Raw genomic sequence first — 18,469 nt, 5'->3', positions numbered from 1 at the left:
GAGGTCCCATGCCAAATCTTTTCAGCCTCCTGAGGGGGAAGAGGCATTGTGGTGGCCTCTTCACGACTCTGTTGGTGTGTTTGGACCTTGATAGGTCCTTAGTGATGTGGACACCGAGGAACTTGAAGCTCTCGACCCGCTCCACTATAGCCCCGTCGATGTGAATGGGGCATGTTCGGCCCTCCGTTTCCTGTAGTCCACGATAAGCTTCTTTGTCTTGACCATGTTGAGGGAGAGGTTGTTGTCCTGGCACAACACTGCCAGGTCTCTGACCTCCTCCCTATAGGCTGTCTCATAGTCGTTGGTGATCAGGCCTACCACCGTCGTGTCATCGGCAAACTTAATGATGGTGTTGGAGTCGTGCACAGACATGCAGTCGTGGGTGAACAGGGAGTACAGGAGGGACTGAGCACGCACCCCTGAGGGGCCCCGGAGTTGAGGGTCGGCGTGGCAGATGTGTTGTTGCTTACCCTCACCGCCGTGCCTCCATCTTGGCACTCCCCCACCGTTGTAAAATATATTGTGGAAGCTATAGAAATGCATTTATTAATGTCTACATTCGTTTTCGCCACATTTATTCTATTCTATTACACCTTAATGCATACTTTCAAATGATATTATGTAAGCTAAAGATACAACAACAACAAAAATATGTATAAAAACATTTTCCTTAAAGTATAATTTTTAGAGATGACTAATGTCACTGTCCCCACTACCCAAAAAAAGAACATGTATTTTTGTCCTTGAAACATTTAATTGAAATACTGTAGAAACCCCATTAATTCCTATGGAGGACTGCTCCTACTAGGGAGTGCAAATATGGCCGACCGATGGCTTCAAAGCCTCTCAATGGCCAATACATAGCATCAGCAATCCAGGGTTTATATACATCATTGGTTGCGACCCAAAATGTAACAATGTCCCAGAATACAAAAAGTCATCAGTGTAAGGGAATGTCTTCTTTTTTTTCACGCAACTTTGAACCTAAATCCAATGACATGGTTCATTTTTAGGGGATTTCACGTTGAATTCACGTTAATTGACAACTCAACCAAGTGTAAATCAAAGCTAAACGTTAAACTGACATCTGTGCCTAAAGGCTATATAGACTTAGCGGGTATCGTCATAGTGAAGCACATTTTAATTATGGTAGGAGGACACTAGGAATTATGATTCTGTAAAACCAGTCCAGCAGGGCATTAGTGCCAGTCTATCCCTTCACTCATCATGAAAGTCCTGTGCAAATAAAATCAACTTCAGTGATTACTAATGGACTTCCCCTCACAATTAGTTCACATATGGCTACTTTCCTATTTAGAACTAGTCCGTAGATATAGTCGTTACTTTTAAGTGACATTCTAAAAAGGCCATATCTTTTCAGTTTATAGCAGCAAAATAAAGTGGAACTATCTCTGTATAATATCAAGGCCTATAGCCTTGTAACTTGACTAGGAGGTTAATCTAATCCATGTGATGTGGTATTGGCCTATAGCCTAGCTAGCTGCAGAAGCTGTGGTCTAATAGCACTCCGATGATTGTCTGTCTGGTGATTGTGCGTTTTAGAGGGAGTTATCACTTCAAACCTCACTCAGGACTGGGCTACTAACTTGGACCTATCAATCTGTTCTGGTGGTGAGTCTGCCGGTCTGTGTTTCTGCATCTGCGTGATACTTTGTTGATATGTTCATAATATTAATATGAACAAAGGATACACATTCCTTCCTCAATTCTTACAATGCACTTTGTATTAGTTTGGTCACAAAATGTGGCCCTGCTGTTTTCTGTGAATTCACTCATGGTGCACGATGTCCTACCTAATGCATTGGCAAAACATTTACACAGCAGTACAATTATAATGATGTCTTCCTTATTTCAATGAGAATCTGAAACTGTATTATAAAACAGGCACAGCTGATGCTACATCTGTCCTCCACATCTGTAGCATGTCGATAAAATTACAAAAACAACATTTGTGAGGTCCCAAACACTAATCCATAAGGACTACACTATGTTTGCTTTTACTCTTCTCTGAACAGCTGATTTATCAGAAAAAAAGTAAACATGACTTTCTTTGGAAAACAGCACACTTGTGAGTCCTGTCTACAGTTGTTGGCTCCAGCCAGATGTCATTGTGTGTAGTGGTCAGCAGAGGGTGCCAGAAGACATGTTATTTTGCCTTACAACATTCTGAAGGCCTCCTCCTTGCGAGCTCAAAGTCAACGAAGCAATTCTACCTTCAAATTCGGAATGCAGTATGTACACCCCTGGGTGAAGCTACGTTCTCTGCTAGAGCACATGGTTGCCAAACCAACCAAGAAGTACAACACAACAGATACATAAGACCAGGGATTTCTCTGATGTTGTTTTCTAATGTCTGTGAATTGTCCTCCCATCAAAGGGTATTCAGGGTATACCTGACAGCAGCTATTGTTGCATTTCTTTCTCTAGCTTTTGTTTCATCCAAGGTAGTTTTGGGATTAGAAACCTGATTGCTGTCAATAATGCATGCTCTTGGCTATTCTCTCCAAAGGGTATTATATTAGCGTCATACATTATTAGTTCATAAAACTTAACATCTGTTTGTTTGTATTCATAAAATGTACTTTCTGTTTATCCCCCAGGATAGCTTATTTCACACAAAAGAAAACCGTTTAATACTCCCAAGAAAACAGTTTAAATATAAACAAATGTCTCTATTGTGCTATCCTGTGTATGATGCATGCATACGTGAATCATAAAGAAATACCCACTTATTATCTTACGTTATAACTGTTTATAAACCATATTGTCATATGGCTTGCTACACATTTGCAAATTATTTGTAAATTATAAATTTATTTATTCATATTGTACACACAACTGTAAAATCTATTTTGATTGATCTAAACCACCCTTTAAAGGTCCAATGCAGACGTTTTTATCTCAATATCAAATTTCTGGGTAACAATTAACTACCTTACTGTGATCATTTAAAATTAAAATGGTAAAAAAAATAAACAGGAATAGCTTCTTAGCAAAGAACAATTTCTCAAGCAAGAATTTAACATGGACTGTCTGGGAGTGGTCTGAGTATGGAGGGGAAAACTGAAAACTAGCTGATATGGGCAGAGAGGTTTGGTCTATTAACTAATTTACCTGGCCAAAACTCCATCCCACCAAAACAGGCTGAAATTTCAGGAGGTCTTTTCAAACAGCTTTTACATTATCATAATTTTCACAATTTCACAGTATTATTCCAACCTCATAGTGTGGAAATATGTATACTGTAAAACACAGAAAAATCACGTTTTTGACTGCACTGGTCCTTTAACCATGACCTATTATGACATTTAAAAATGACCCACATTCAGTTGTGTAACTCCTTGTGTGTGGTCACCCTATTGATAATGACGCTGTGATTATGCTACACTTTCTAAGGCACTAATAGGGTTGTCATGTATTACCCACTTGGCATCCAATTACCAAGCGGCAGGATTGGCTATGTAACAGAGAGGGGTCACAAAGAGAGGTGGAGGTCATAATGGGGGAGTCAAGGGAGGGAGGGAGATGGGGAGGTCAGAATGGGGGAGGGATGAGGAGGTGAGAATAGGGGAGGGACGGAGATGGGGAGGTCATAATGGGGGAGGGACGGAGATGGGGAGGTCATAATGGGGGTGGGACGGAGATGGGGAGGTCATAATGGGGGAGTCGAGGGAGGGAGGGAGATGGGGAGGTCAGAATGGGGGAGGGAGGGAGATGGGGAGGTCATAATGGGGGAGGATGGGAGATGGGGAGGTCATAATGGGGGAGTCGAAGGAGGGAGGGAGATGGGGAGGTCAGAATGGTGGAGGGACGGAGATGGGGAAGTCAGAATGGGGGAGTCGAGGGAGGGAGGGAGATGGGGAGGTCAGAATGGGAGAGGGACGGAGATGTGGAGGTCATAATGGGAGAGGGACGGAGATGGGGAGGTTAGAATGGGGGAGGGACAGAGATGGGGAGGTCATAATGAGGGAGGGAGGGAGATGGGGAGGTCAGAATGGGGGAGTCGAGGGAGGGAGGGAGATGGGGAGGTCAGAATGGGGGAGGGACGGAGATGGGGAGGTCATAATGGGGGAGTCGAGGGAGGGAGGGAGATGGGGAGGTCAGAATGGGGGAGGGACGGAGATGGGGAGGTCAGAATGGGGGAGTCAAGGGAGGGAGGGAGATGGGGAGGTCAGAATGGGAGAGGGACGGAGATGGGGTGGTCATAATGGGGGAGGGACGGAGATGGGGAGGTCATAATGGGGGAGGGTGGGAGATGGGGAGGTCAGAATGGGGGAGGGACAGAGATGGGGAGGTCAGAATGGGGGAGGGACAGAGATGGGGAGGTCATAATGGGGGAGGGACAGAGATGGGGAGGTCAGAATGGGGGAGGGACAGAGATGGGGAGGTCAGAATGGAGGAGGGAGGGAGATGGGGAGGTCAGAATGGGGGAGGGACGGAGATGGGGAGGTCAGAATGGAGGAGGGAGGAAAATGGGGAGACATTCACACATTCAAATGAAATATATACAGGACGACAATGAACCTGCACACACCAATACTATGCATCCTAGCAACAACCAACAACATGCATCCTAGCAACAACAAATACCATGCATCCTAGCAACAACCAAAATCCTGTTCCCACACACACAGTAGTACGCATACACCCACGTACACACCCACACACCCACACACACACACACACACACACACACACACACAGCTTGTGTAAGCGATGACTAATGTGGAGCGCGTGATTGTGTGTGGAGGAATGGAGAGGAGAGGACGAGAGGGTAGAAGTGGGGGTGGGTGTATAGGAGGGAGTGTGGAAGAAATACCCTTCTGTGGAGCAGCAAATTAACCCCTGAAGAATGTACGTCACAGCAGCTCACCAGTCAGATACGCATGGAGAGCTAGCTGCTGTTTCCCAATGGGTTAATTACAGGCAGGATCGTGTTGTTCTCGGAGTAAATTGGTTCATTATAGGGCAGGCTGAGTTGTGGAGTTTCATAATTAGCTTGTCACAGGCAGAGTCCTATTGTTTGTTTCAGAAGGTGCTCAGTTCAGTCAGCTCATAGCCAGGGAATTAGGGTTGTTGACACTGGAACATTAACTACCTGCTCACGACTAACACCAGTCCAATGTTGTGGGACTCGAGTCCGGTCTCGAGACCACATTTTGAGACCACATTTTGAGTGTTTCGGTCTTGTCTAGGTGTCAGATACATTTGTATTCAGTATTGACTCGGTCTCAGAGAGTGAGGACTTGTAATTTCTTCCCGAGACCAGCCGAGACCAGCAGAGTAAAAAACTCATAATTATCAGCTTCCATTCAGTAAGTGCATAAAACCGCTTCGCTAGGCCAAATACACTACCAGTCAAAAGTTTGGACACACCTACTCATTCAAGGGTTTTTCTTTATTTTTACATTGTAGAATAATAGTGAAGACATCAAAACTATGAAATAACACATGTGGAATCATGTAGTAAACAAAAAAAGTGTTAAACAAATCAAAATATATTTGAGATTTGAGATTCTTCAAATAGCCACCCTTTGCCTTCATGACAGCTTTGCACACTCTTGGCATTCTCTCAACCAGCTTCACCTGGAATGCTTTTCCAACATTTTCCACATATGCTGAGCACTTGTTGGCTGCTTTTCCTTTACTCTGCGGTCCGACTCATCCCAAACCATCTCAATTGGGTTGAGGTCGGGGGATTGTGGAGGCCAGGTCATCTGATGCAGCACTCCATCACTCTCCTTCTTGGTAAAATAGCCTGGAGGTGTGTTGGGTCATTGTCCTGTTGAAAAACAAATTATAGTCCCACTATGCCCAAACCAGATGGGATGGCGTATCGCTGTAGAATGCTGTGGTAGCCATGCTGGTTGAGTATGCCTTGAATTCTAAATAAATCACAGACAGTGTCACCAGCAAAGCACCCCCACACCATAACACCTCCTCCTCCATGCTTTACGGTGGGAACTACACATGTGGAGATCATCCGTTCACCCACACCGCGTCTCACAAAGACATGGTGGTTGGAACCAAAAATCTCAAATTTGGACAAATTTCAAACCGGTCTAATGTCCATTGCTCGTGTTACTTGGCCCAAGCAGGTCTATTCTTCTTATTGGTGTCCTTTAGTAGTGGTTTCTTTGCAGCAATTCGACCATGAAGCCCTGATTCACACAGTCCCCTCTGAACAGTTGATATTGAGATGTATCTGTTACTTGTACTCTGTGAAGCATTTATTTGGGCTGCAATTTTTGAGGCTGGTAACTCTAATGAGCTTATCCTCTGCAGCAGAGGTAACTCTGGGTCTTCCATTCCTGTGGCGGACCTCATGAGAGCCAGTTTCATCATAGCGCTTGATGGTTTTTGCGACTGTACTTGAAGAAACTTTCAAAGTTCTTGAAATGTTTTGGATTGACTGACCTTCATGTCTTAAAGTAATGATGGACTGTCGTTTCTATTTGCTTATTTGAGCTGTTCTTGCCATAATATGGACTTGGTCTTTTATCAAATAGGGATATCTTCTGTATACCACCCCTACCTTGTCACAACACAGCTGATTGGCTCAAACGCATTAAGAAGGAAAGAAATTCCACAAATTAACTTTTAAGAAGGCACACCTGTTAATTGAAATGCTTTCCAGGTGACTCATGAAGCTGGTTGAGAGAATGCCAAGAGTGTGCAAAGCTGTCATCAAGGCAAAGGGTGGCTATTTGAAGAATCTCAAATATAAAATATATATTGATTTGTTTAACACGTTTTTGGTTACTACATGATTCCATATGTGTTATTTCATAGTTTTGATGTCTTCACTATTATTATACAATGTAGAAAATAGTAAAAATAAATTAAAACCCTTGAATGAGTAGGTGTGTCCAAACTTTTGACCGGTACTGTATATACACTCCTTTCTTGAAACATGAATACCTGCAGTCTTTATACACTATATATACAAAAGTATGTGGACACCCCTTCAAATTAGTGGATTCGGCTATTTTAGCCACACCCGTTGCTGACAGGTGTATAGAATTGAGCACACAGCCATGCAATCTCCATAGACAAACATTGGCAGTAGAATGGCCTTACTGAAGAGCTCAGTGACTTTCAATGTGGCACCATCATAGGATGCCACCTTTCTAACTAGTCAGTTCGTCAAATTTCTGTCCTGCTAAAGCTGCCCTGGTCAACTGTAAGTGCTGTTATTGTGAAGTGGAAACGTCTAGGGTTTGGCGGATGCCAGGAGAACGCTACCTGCCTGGAAGCATAGTGCCAACTGTAAAGATTGGTGGAGGAGGAATAATGGTCTGGGGCTGTTTTTCATGGTTCGGGCTAGGCCCCTTAGTTCCAGTGAAGGGAAATCTTAACCCTAACAGCTTACAATGACATTCTAGACAATTCTGTGCTTCCAACTTTGTGGCAACAGTTTGGGGAAGGCCTTTTCCTGTTTCAGGAAATGAATAAGTGCGTGTGAGGTTGTGTCTTAATCCTAATTGATCAAATAATGTATTTTTTCATATTAACTCCCTCAGATAGTCCCTGCAGTCCCTTTAAGGTAAACCTCTGTCAAGGTTTCATTTGCTTTGAAGTAGAAATTAATAGATATTTCTGAGAGTGTGTCACCCTGTGCGCTCCCCCAACACACACAACCTACTTTGTATGGTGCTTTGCACTTGTGTGGGTTTACAGTGAGTCTGACTTCAAAGGGATTGGCTCTGACTGTCATGGAGTTCTGTGTGTGGTTTAGCTCAGAGGGATAACACAATCTTGTGGCACCCAGGATACCCAAGTTTCAAACCCTGGTGGATCACGTTTACCTTGGCTCTAGCAGTCAAGTTGTGTGCCCATTTGTTGAACCTACTTCAGCCTCAACTTGTGTGGTGTTGGATTAAACTCACTTCTGCTACGGACACAAGCTGAGAGGAAGTTTGGGGAAAGCAAAACACGTTCTCCCAGTGGCATGTGTAATGCCCACAGGAGGAGAGTAGCTAGATGAATTCAAATAAAGAAAGATGAAAATGAGAAGCTTCATTATTATCAAACCCTGGAGTTCCATTTCAGGGGTGCGTGGGCATTCTCCGGCTAGATCAAACCCTGGAGTTCCATTTCAGGGGTGCGTGGGCATTCTCCGGCTAGATCAAACCCTGGAGTTCCATTTCAGGGGTGCGTGGGCATTCTCCGGCTAGATCAAACCCTGGAGTTCCATTTCAGGGGTGCGTGGGCATTCTCCGGCTAGATCAAACCCTGGCGTCCCATTTCAGGGGTGCGTGGGCATTCTCCGGCTAGATCAAACCCTGGCGTTCCATTTCAGGGGTGAGTGGGCATTCTCCGGCTAACCTGGAGTTCCATTTCAGGGGTGCGTGGGCATTCTCCGGCTAGATCAAACCCTGGAGTTCCATTTCAGGGGTGCGTGGGCATTCTCCGGCTAGATCAAACCCTGGAGTTCCATTTCAGGGGTGCGTGGGCATTCTCCGGCTAGATCAAACCCTGGAGTTCCATTTCAGGGGTGCGTGGGCATTCTACGGCTAGATCAAACCCTGGAGTTCCATTTCAGGGGTGCGTGGGCATTCTCCGGCTAGATCAAACCCTGGAGTTCCATTTCAGGGGTGCGTGGGCATTCTACGGCTAGATGAGACCATCCAGCTGCAAGTGGAACCAGCCACCAGCCACCAGTCCAATTACATTTCACCTTCAATTAATGGAAAATATACTTTAATTAAACTTGCAATAGGCTGAAAATGACCATTTCATTATCATCACAGAAGGTAATTCCAAATACTAACGTGATAGGTCGCTGAATTTGTCTGGGGTCCCTAAACGTCCAAATTATTTTTCTCAAATTTGTCTGGCTCTTCGGATGTGAGAAATTACAGTCCTGCTCAAAGAGCGCTTAAAAGACGTGTACGAAATTAGGAAAAGGCTGTTTCTTCAGCCTCGGTTCAAGGAAGTTAATTACAAAGTTTGGATTTGTCTCCAACAGATAGGATCAGGTAAAGTAGTGTAGAGATAGTCTAGCCTTATTTAAAGTGTATCCCAATAGGGGTGAAGCTAGTGACCCCAAACAGGTGTTGCCATGGCCATAGGAGTCAGTGTTTCTCTCTCTCTCTCTGGCTCCCACCTGCATTATGAAGAGCACTGCTGAGGAACAGAACCATTCTAGAAAAGTCAATGTGAAAGGAAAATATCCAAACTAGCATAGTAAGGTTTGGGTCGGGCATGGTGGTGTCAAAAGGGCTCTGTCTTTCTCTCTCTGTAGCACTGTGTTACTCAGCCTCTCTACCACACCCTCTCAATGTCTCTCTGAGAGCATTTCTCGATCTCTCTTTCACAACCAATTAGTTTCCAATTGTAAGAAGCAAACAAGTATTGGATATAAAACTTGGTACTGACAGCTTTTATTCACTCCATTTGGTTTTAAATTAACTTGTAGATAAATGTTTCTTGTTGTAATAGAGGACTATTTTTTAAACGTAAATGCTGTTACAAATTAGGGGGAATCACATCTGTCAACACTGTGTTGCTTTCGACTGTTGGTCATTCCCCTCAGCTAAGTTTGCTAAACAAGTATAATGACTGACTTTGAAGGGCAAATTTAATTGGCCTGCAAGTTTTTCCACTACAAAATCTAAACTTGTTGACCTCTGAAACAGCAGGTTTCAATAATAAAATGGGAACTGTTAGTCTACAATTATCCGCAACTACCATAATTCAACCATAATTCAATTAAGAACTACTTACAAGATTAACTCCCCGTAGATTAACATATTAAAGCTATTTTGTAATGTTACTAATGCTATTAGATAATTTTAGTCTCTTATTCATATCTCTCAAATTGGGCAGATAAGAAATGGGAAAAGCTGTTAGAATAACAGTTTTGTTTACAATATTAATCTCATGAAATTCATGAAGGTGACACGCACATGCACTGACATGCACAAGAGCACAGGGTGACTTGGTCAGATACCTCTGTAGTGAAAAGCCTTCACATTAGGAGGGAGCACCTCAAAACATTTGGTGAAAATCTTCTGTTTATTGTTACAGATAGTGTTATTTATTACCCTGTCATCAACTGTCTGGGGCTCGAATAGTCTGCCTAGTCTAGTCATATCTTCACAATGTGTCTGACCTGTAGCAAGTTTTTAGGCTTCATGTCTTAGTCAGCTCAGCTGAAAATTGATTAGATTTTGCATGCCGACTGAACTGACAAATGCATAGAGCAAATGCAATTTTAAAGAAGAACTCTACTCTAAAGGGACATTAAATCTTAGATCTGCCAGAAAACGGATTCATGGTTTTTGAAAGTCTGATTCTTTTTAGAGGACTGTTGTGAATTAATTACACGTCTCAAATTAAACCGGATTTCAAAGACAAGAGAGAGTATAGATCAGAATCACCTTTATTTGCCAAACACATTTAAATGTACAGGAATTTGACTCGGTGGAATGGTGCTGCCACAATACACAGAATACACAGACAGACAATGAACACGGTATGTGGACAAAATATATAGATGCAGAATTTACATGTGGAGCACTAGTCATTGAACTGCCTTTTGAGAGAAATGATAAGCTCATATTTTCCTACCAATTTGTCTGCCACAGTGGAGGTGACAATAGCTAGTTCAGCCTTTCAACTTAGAAGTCCTGTAAAGCAATCCTCAGTTAGTATCTGAATCAAATAATGAATATCATGAATAATTCATGTATGGTGACGTATTGAGTGCTCAATGAATCATAATTATAATAATAAAGCAGATTGATTCTGTATTCAGAAGATTTAGTTCAATTTGGATAAATACACTTTTGCTAAATGTAATACTTGGCCAAATGTTGAAAACACATGGAATGACTCTATGAGTTCTATTTCTTAATTTGTAGATAGTGATGAGAAAAAGTGCCTAGTATATTAAGGAGAACTGTCAGTGTTCACTAGTGGATTTATCTTTATTTATTTACTTCAACCTACAGCTTAAAACCATGCAGGGCACCCAAATGCTACATTTTTCTTATAATTTACACTGAAAAAATATATAAACGCAACATGTAAAGTGTTGGTCCCATTTTTCATGAGCTGAAATAAAAGATCACAGAAATGTTCCATATGCACAAAAACCTTATTTCTCTAAAATGTTGTACACAAATGTGTTTACATCCCTGTTAGTGAGCATTTCTCCTTTGCCAAGATAATCCATCCACCTGACAGGTGTGGCATATCAACAAGCTGATTAAACAGCATGATCATTACACAGGTGCACCTTGTGCTGGGGTCAATAAAAGGCCACTCTTAAATGTGAAGTTTTGTCACACAACACAATGCCACAGATGTCTCAATTGGCATGCAGACTGCAGGAATGTCCACCAGAGCTGTTGCCAGAGAATTGCAGGTTAATTTCTCTACCATATGTCCAATGTCATTTTAGAGAATTTGCCAGCAAGTCCAACCGGCCTCACAACCTCAGACCACGTGTAACCACGCCAGCCCAGGACCTCCACATCCGGCTTCTTCACCTGCGGGATCATCTGAGACCAGCCACCCGGACAGCTGATGAAACTGAGGAGTATTTATGTCTGTAATAAAGCCCTTTTGTGGGGAAAAACTAATTATGATTGGCTGGGCCTGGCTCCCCAGTGGGTGGGCCTGGCTCCCAAGTGGCTGTGCCCCTGCCCAGTCATGTGAAATCCATAGATTTTTAATTTTTTAAAATGTTACCTTTATTTAACTAGGCAAGTCAGTTAAGGACAAATTCTTATTTACAATGACGGCCTACACCGGCCATACCCGGACGACGCTGGGCCAATTGTGGGTTGCCCTAATTAATCTATTCAATTGACTGATTTCCTTAAATGAACTGTAACTCAGTAAAATCGTTGAAATTGTTGCATGTTGCGTTTATATTTTTGTTCAGTATATTTACAGGCCTTCAATAGCACAGTGTCAAAACCTCAAGAAATCATAAGAATTATGATCTACCCCATAAAGTCATGGACACAACGCAATCTTTAGAAACCAACCTCATGGATATTTCAGGACATACAGTACTTTAGACCTCTCTTTAGAAAACAACCGCTTGGATAGGTCAGGTCATACAGTACTTTAGACCTCTCTTTAGAAACCAACCGCTTGGATAGGTCAGGTCATACAGTACTGTAGGCCTCTTGGTGAAAGTGCTGTTCTCTCCCCTTACTAGGACACTGAATCATATGGACGACAACCTTGTGACAGTGTCAATCATAGACAAACTTGTAGCGGTATGTTACAGTGTCATTACTACGCACCTGATGCTGTACAAAAGGCTGTGAAGTTTTTGTAGTTAATCATATCAGTAATGTTAGTTCATCATATCAGAGCTTTAGCTCCGCCCACCGGTGAAGTGGAGCAGAGCATGCTGGGCGATATGCAGCTCAGAGAAGAAGATCAGCTCGAGAGATGTCAAGTGAGAGAACGTTCCAGCCATCCTTGTGTTTTCCCACCAGTTAGCTTTCATTGTGTTAGCATGGCCAGTGTGCGTCCTTGTTGATATGTAAGTACATATTGTTATATCTAGCCTAGTTGTAAAAGAACGGACATCTGCACAGTTTCACATTGAACATCACTCTGTCGTTTAATGACATGTGCCACGCATTCTGACAACCCATTCATCCGTAACGCAGCACACTGTCGTAAACCATAACAACGTACAGTACGACGTACAGCACGTCGTACCATACATAACATTTCCCCCCCCTTTCCAAAACCAGGGACTGGTACCATATATAAAATGTCCATAGGGCAAGAACCTAGAGTGATACCTGTAAGAAATAAACATTAACCCTTAAACGGATGGACTCTCCAAACTAGCCAGTTCAGTCCATTAACCTGGAGGTTGACTAAGACACCTAACGGAGCCTAAGAATGAAAAGAGGTTAAGTAGTCCCCCAGATAAGCAGGGCGAGTTCGTGCCCGCATAGGCCTTTCTTCCACCGTCACCGCTTGTGGCTCTGGCCCTTGGGGAACCCACAGAGGCTGGGGCTCAGGTGGTAGTGGTGGAGGAGGTCCATCCGGTGGCGTCTCTGGCCTGCATGTCTGTTTTGTGTGCCTTCGTGTTCCTTGAGGGGCAGGGACTTTTCTGAGGCGGCTGGCGTGCCAGCGTGATCCATTGCTCATCATGAATGTGGCGGGCCCCAGTTGTCGACTGACCTGCAAGGGGTCCGACCAGAATGAGGCCATTTTGTTGCACCGCTGAGGCCGTCGGGCTCGGACCCAGTCTGACACTTGAATGATCGACTTCTTCACCCTGTGTGCCTTGTCAAAACGCTGTTTCATTGCTCTTTGGTGCCCGGTCACTGCCTGCTGTTCTTGGGTGCGCCTAGTCGCCGGTTCTGCTACTCTCTGTGTTCTGAGTCTGTCCAGTGGCAGTTCCATCTCACGACCTAGCATGAGGGATGCCGGGGAGACCTGTGTTGTTGTGTGTTTGCTTGCTCTGTAGTGCATTAGCGTTTGATTCAAAGCAGTTTGGAACGTGCACCCCTGGACCAGGTGCGCTCTGATGCCGTTCTTCAGCGTTTGGTTGAAGCGTTCCACCCCTCCGTTAGCTTGTGGGTTGTAGTAGGCCGTGCGGATGTGTTTGATTCCCTTGTTGCTGAGATATGAGGAGAACTCGGCAGAGGTTAGCTGGGGCCCATTGTCCGTGGTAAGGGTGAGGGGTAGGCCCCACCTTGTGAACAGGCTGTCTAGGATGTCCACGATGGCCTGTGCTGTGACAGTTCCGACAGGAACCACTTCTGGCCACTTAGAGTGGAGGTCATACACCACCACCAGGAAGCGCTGATGGTGAGGGACTGCGTGTCCATGGATCTCGCCACAGATGTCCAGTTGGATGTGCTCCCAGGGGTGGGACGGCCATGCGAGAGGCTGCAGGGGGGGGGGTGGGGCGGACTGTCCTGTTTTCCCACTGAGGAGGCATGCAGCACAATCCCTGACCAGGGCTTCAATGTCGTGGTCGATGCCTGGCCACCACACAAGGTCTCGACATCGCTGTTTGACCTTGACTATCCCCAAGTGACCCTCGTGCGCCATGGATAGAACACGCGCACGCAGGCCACTCGGGACCACAGTGCAAAACCCTCGAGAGACACAGACTTCTTCCCAGCAAGAAAGTTCGTGCTTCACTCTGGCGAAAGTCGCCAGCTCTTCCGGCACATGTGCTGGCCATCCAGTGCGTATGTAGGTGCGCAGGGTAGACAGTGTGGGATCCTGTTCCGATGCTTGCTTCAGCTCCTCCAGTGAGACGACTGACTGAAGAGGAGCGTAGAGCATTTGTACAAGCTCTGTTTCGTTGTCGTCTGGCAAGACGGTTGGAGTAGGAGCGTCAAAGGAGCGTGAGAGGAGGTCTGCCACCACGTTATCCCTCCCCGGAGTGAACTTCAGCTGATAGTCATACTGTCTGAGGCGGTCGGCCCATCTGTGCAGCCGAAGTGGCTTGTGGCCAGTTCCTGATGCTGACAGTAGCGTTGTGAGGGACTGGTGGTCGGTTCGGAGTGTGAACAGACGGCCATATAGGTAGAGGTGCCACCTTTCGCACGCCCAGACACAGGCCAGTGCTTCTCGTTCGCCCACAGAGTACCGTTGTTCTGTGGGGCTCAGGGCCCCTTGAGGCGAAGGCGACGGGCCTCTCAATGCCATTCTGCAGCTGTGAGAGGACAGCTCCTAGTGCTCCAGCTGAGGCGTCACATGTGACAATGGTGTGGCAGACGGGGTCAAAGTGAGCCAGGACTGGGGCTGTGGTGAGCTGGCTCTTCAGTGAGCGGACCGCGTCTGAGCAGGCTGCCGTCCAGGCCCATGGCTCATCCTTCTTGAGGAGCTGGCGAAGGGGCGCTGTGGTCTGAGAGTAGTGGGGCAGAAACCGGAGGTAGTAAGCTGTCATGCCCAAGAATGAGGCCACCTGAGAGGCTGAGGTCGGTTCCGGGATCCGGTGGACGGCTTCAATGTTCGACATGAGTGGGGCAATGCCTTTGGCCGACAGGCGGAAGCCCACAAACTCGACGGCTGGAGCTGCAAAGGTGCACTTTCCACCGTTCAGGGTCAGGTTGTTCCGCAGTAGAGCACTGAATACTCTGTGGAGTCGATAATCATGGATGTGGAGGTCAGGGCCGTGGACCACGATGTCATCCAGATAGACCGCCACCCCAGGTATTCCAGCGAGGATGGTGCTCATCACCTTCTGGAAGCAGCTGGGGGCGGAGCTAAGTCCAAAAGGCATGCGTAGTATATCTGAACACGCCAGCGTGTGTGACAAAGGCCGTGAGGTCTCTGCTAGCTGCATGGAGGGGTACCTGAAGATAACCCTGACGAAGGTCAAGCTTCGTGAAGATCGTGGAGCCATGGAATTGTGCGGTCAGCTCCTCAGCTGTAGGCAAGGGGTACTTATCCGGGACAACGGCCTTGTTCACAGCACGGAGATCCACACAGGTCCGGATTCCACCGGACTTTTTGGTTGCAATGACCAAGTTTGAAATCCAGGGGGCAGCGTTGACTGGCTCAATGATGCCTGCATCCAACTGTGACTGGAGATCTTTTGTGACATCATCACGCAGTGCAAAGGGAATGCGCCGCAGGGGCTGCATGACTGGGGTCACTTCCGGATTCACTAGGGGCCTGTGAGTAAAGGCTGTGAGGCAGCCCAGTCCATCAAACAGAGTCGGCCAGTTCTGTTGCCATGTGCAGGTAACCTGGTAGATAGCTGACCCACTGTCATCTCTCAGTGTGAATCCCAAGCCTGTGAAGAGGTCGAGGCCCAGGAGGTTGGCACCCCGCTTTGCAACATGAAATGTGAATGATGGCAGATGTTTGGTGCCGTAGTGTACTGGGACCTGGAGGGTGCCTACAATGTCTATCTTAGATCTACCGTACCCACACAGGGCAGTGGAGGGCTGTTGGAGTGGTAGGTGACTGAAAAACTTGTAGTAAGTGGCAAGGTTGAGCAACGACACCGCAGCGCCAGTATCCAGCAGCAAAGGCAAACCCACCTCACCCAGCTGCACAGTGCATGTCCTGAATGACACATGGTTGGTGGAGACGGTTCGGATTTCCGTGTGTTCATGTTGAGAGTGAGATGAAACGAAGGGCCTGTTCTGGGTGGAGCTAGTAGCAGGGGCAGAACGACACACTTTCGCAAAGTGATTGTATTTTGAACAGTTCTTGCATATTTTCCCACGGGCTGGGCAGTTTGAAGCCCTTGAATTGTGAGAGCTAGCCCCACAGTTGCCACAGCTAGTTCTGTTTGTTTGTCTGTGTGCCTGCTGCACGGGCATGTCGGTGTCTGTGTCCATGCAGCTATCGACGCGGGAGGGCGTGCGCAGCGCGTGATCATTGTAGTGCGCCTGCTCGGGCTGAAGCTGCTGTGTGAGAATGGCTGGGGGCCGAGTGTATGCTGCAGAGCTGTCTGTTAGCATAGAAGAGCATTCCAACGCCGCTTCAACCTGGAGTGCTATTTTAATAGCTCCATCTAGTTGTAAATTATCCGATTCCAAAAGCAGTTTCTCCCTTGTCTTTTCACATAACGTCCCCTCTATCAACTGATCCCTGATGATCTCGTCCTGAAGTGTCCCGTAGTTACAAGAGCTAGCCAAATCCCTCAGATTAGCCACGTAGCTTTGAATGGACTCACCCGGCCGTTGGTGTCTCTTCCGTAGCCGGTAGCGTCGGAGGAGCACTCGCTCTTTCCCGGCGAAGTGGTTCCGTAAGAGGCTGACTGCAGCAGTGAATGTAGGAGCCGATCCAAGCGCTCTGAAAATCCTCTGTCCCTCTGTACCAAGGCAGTGACGGAGCAGTGCTGTCCTCCGCTTGTCGGAGATTGTAGAAAAGTCCATAGCTTCTAAATAAGTGTTAAAACTATCAAGCCAGTTATTCCACGGGACTGGAGGTTCGCCAGGCACGGCGAGGAATGGTGCTGGCGGTGGTAAACTGAATTCAGCCATCTTCGTCGCCAATGTTATATCTAGCCTAGTTGTAAAAGAACGGACATCTGCACAGTTTCACATTGAACATCACTCTGTCGTTTAATGACATGTGCCACGCATTCTGACAACCCATTCATCCGTAACGCAGCACACTGTCGTAAACCATAACAACGTACAGTACGACGTACAGCACGTCGTACCATACATAACACATATTTCATATCTTTCAAGTGTTTATGTCTAAAGATGCACTGTGCGACGATAAAGTCATATATATGGTTATGCTAATTGCTGTTAGTAGTTTCTACTGCGAGCTAGCTATTGTGCGCTGGCTAGCGCTGTTGGTTGTCATATAATTTCGGACATTTAACCCTGTATTTGTTAAGGATAATGTCCCCCCAGTGCGTTGTTTATATGCCCTGTAATTGTATACATGTATGGTACATCATTATATGGGTATTACATTGTATTTTACAGTTTAGAGGTATTCAAGTTAATTGTGCAGTTGTAGCCCTGTACTGAAGATGGTGGTGTTATGCTTTGTAGTACACTTGTGGCAGCACCCCTGTGATCTGAAATTAGTGCAGTCACAGTCACCTTGTATTGCGCTGTGTGGTCCTGTATAGCATAGTCATGTTATAGCCATGCATGTTGTGAATTGGAGATTGTATTCTGTCATTCACTATTGTATCTTTATTTATCTCTTTTTTTGCAGACCACACACACACACACACAATCACACTTTGGTTGAAACAAGTATCCAGACCACTAAGTGCCTTAGCCCATCCATACTACATACACTGTGCGGTGCTGTTCCGTGCCTGTGCATTTTCAGCGTTATTAAACCACCTCAACTGGAATCCTAACTGTCTGTCTTCTGTGCCCTTACCAGCACACAGGAGAGAACATATAAAGTAAAAACTAACTCTAAAGAATATACAGTTCACCAAGTCCTCACTTACATTGTGTTCTGTTTGAGCCGGATAAAGGTGTTTACTCCCGGATGAAGATGCAGCGAGTTACCGGTGAAGCCTGGACCTGGTCTGATCATCCAAGGCGCCAAGCCTCACCTTATCCAAGTTATAGTAGCAGTATGCACAGTATGTACATGGGCAAGAAGACGATCTTCAGCCTTGCTTGGAGGGAGCTGCCAAGATGTCACCCCTCAGTCCAACCAGTCCCTTCCTCTCCAGCCAGGCCAGATGGGACACAACTCCAGATGAGTGGGAGACCTTCAGAGAGTATAGGTCCGTCCTAAACCCTCATCTGACCCACGAGAGCAGAAGGATGAGCCACAGTAAGCAGAGTGAGGAGCAACATGGAGGTCTGTCCATGGTCTACAACAGTCACTGGGAACACAGGAAGCGACCTACAGAGCACAAGCTAGTGAGAGAGCCCAGTTGCGGCAGTCCCAGCGAGCTATGCAGGTCAGGCTCACTCAGCGACGTGAGCAACAAGAAGAGATGGTACAGCTCGCCGAGACCCTCCGCTCCGTGCTGCCACAGCTCACATCCCAGTCT

The sequence above is a fragment of the Coregonus clupeaformis genome, chromosome 5 (genome assembly GCF_020615455.1).
Source record: "Coregonus clupeaformis isolate EN_2021a chromosome 5, ASM2061545v1, whole genome shotgun sequence".
Lineage (NCBI taxonomy): Eukaryota > Metazoa > Chordata > Actinopteri > Salmoniformes > Salmonidae > Coregonus > Coregonus clupeaformis.
Note: the sequence above shows the minus strand (reverse complement) of the source record.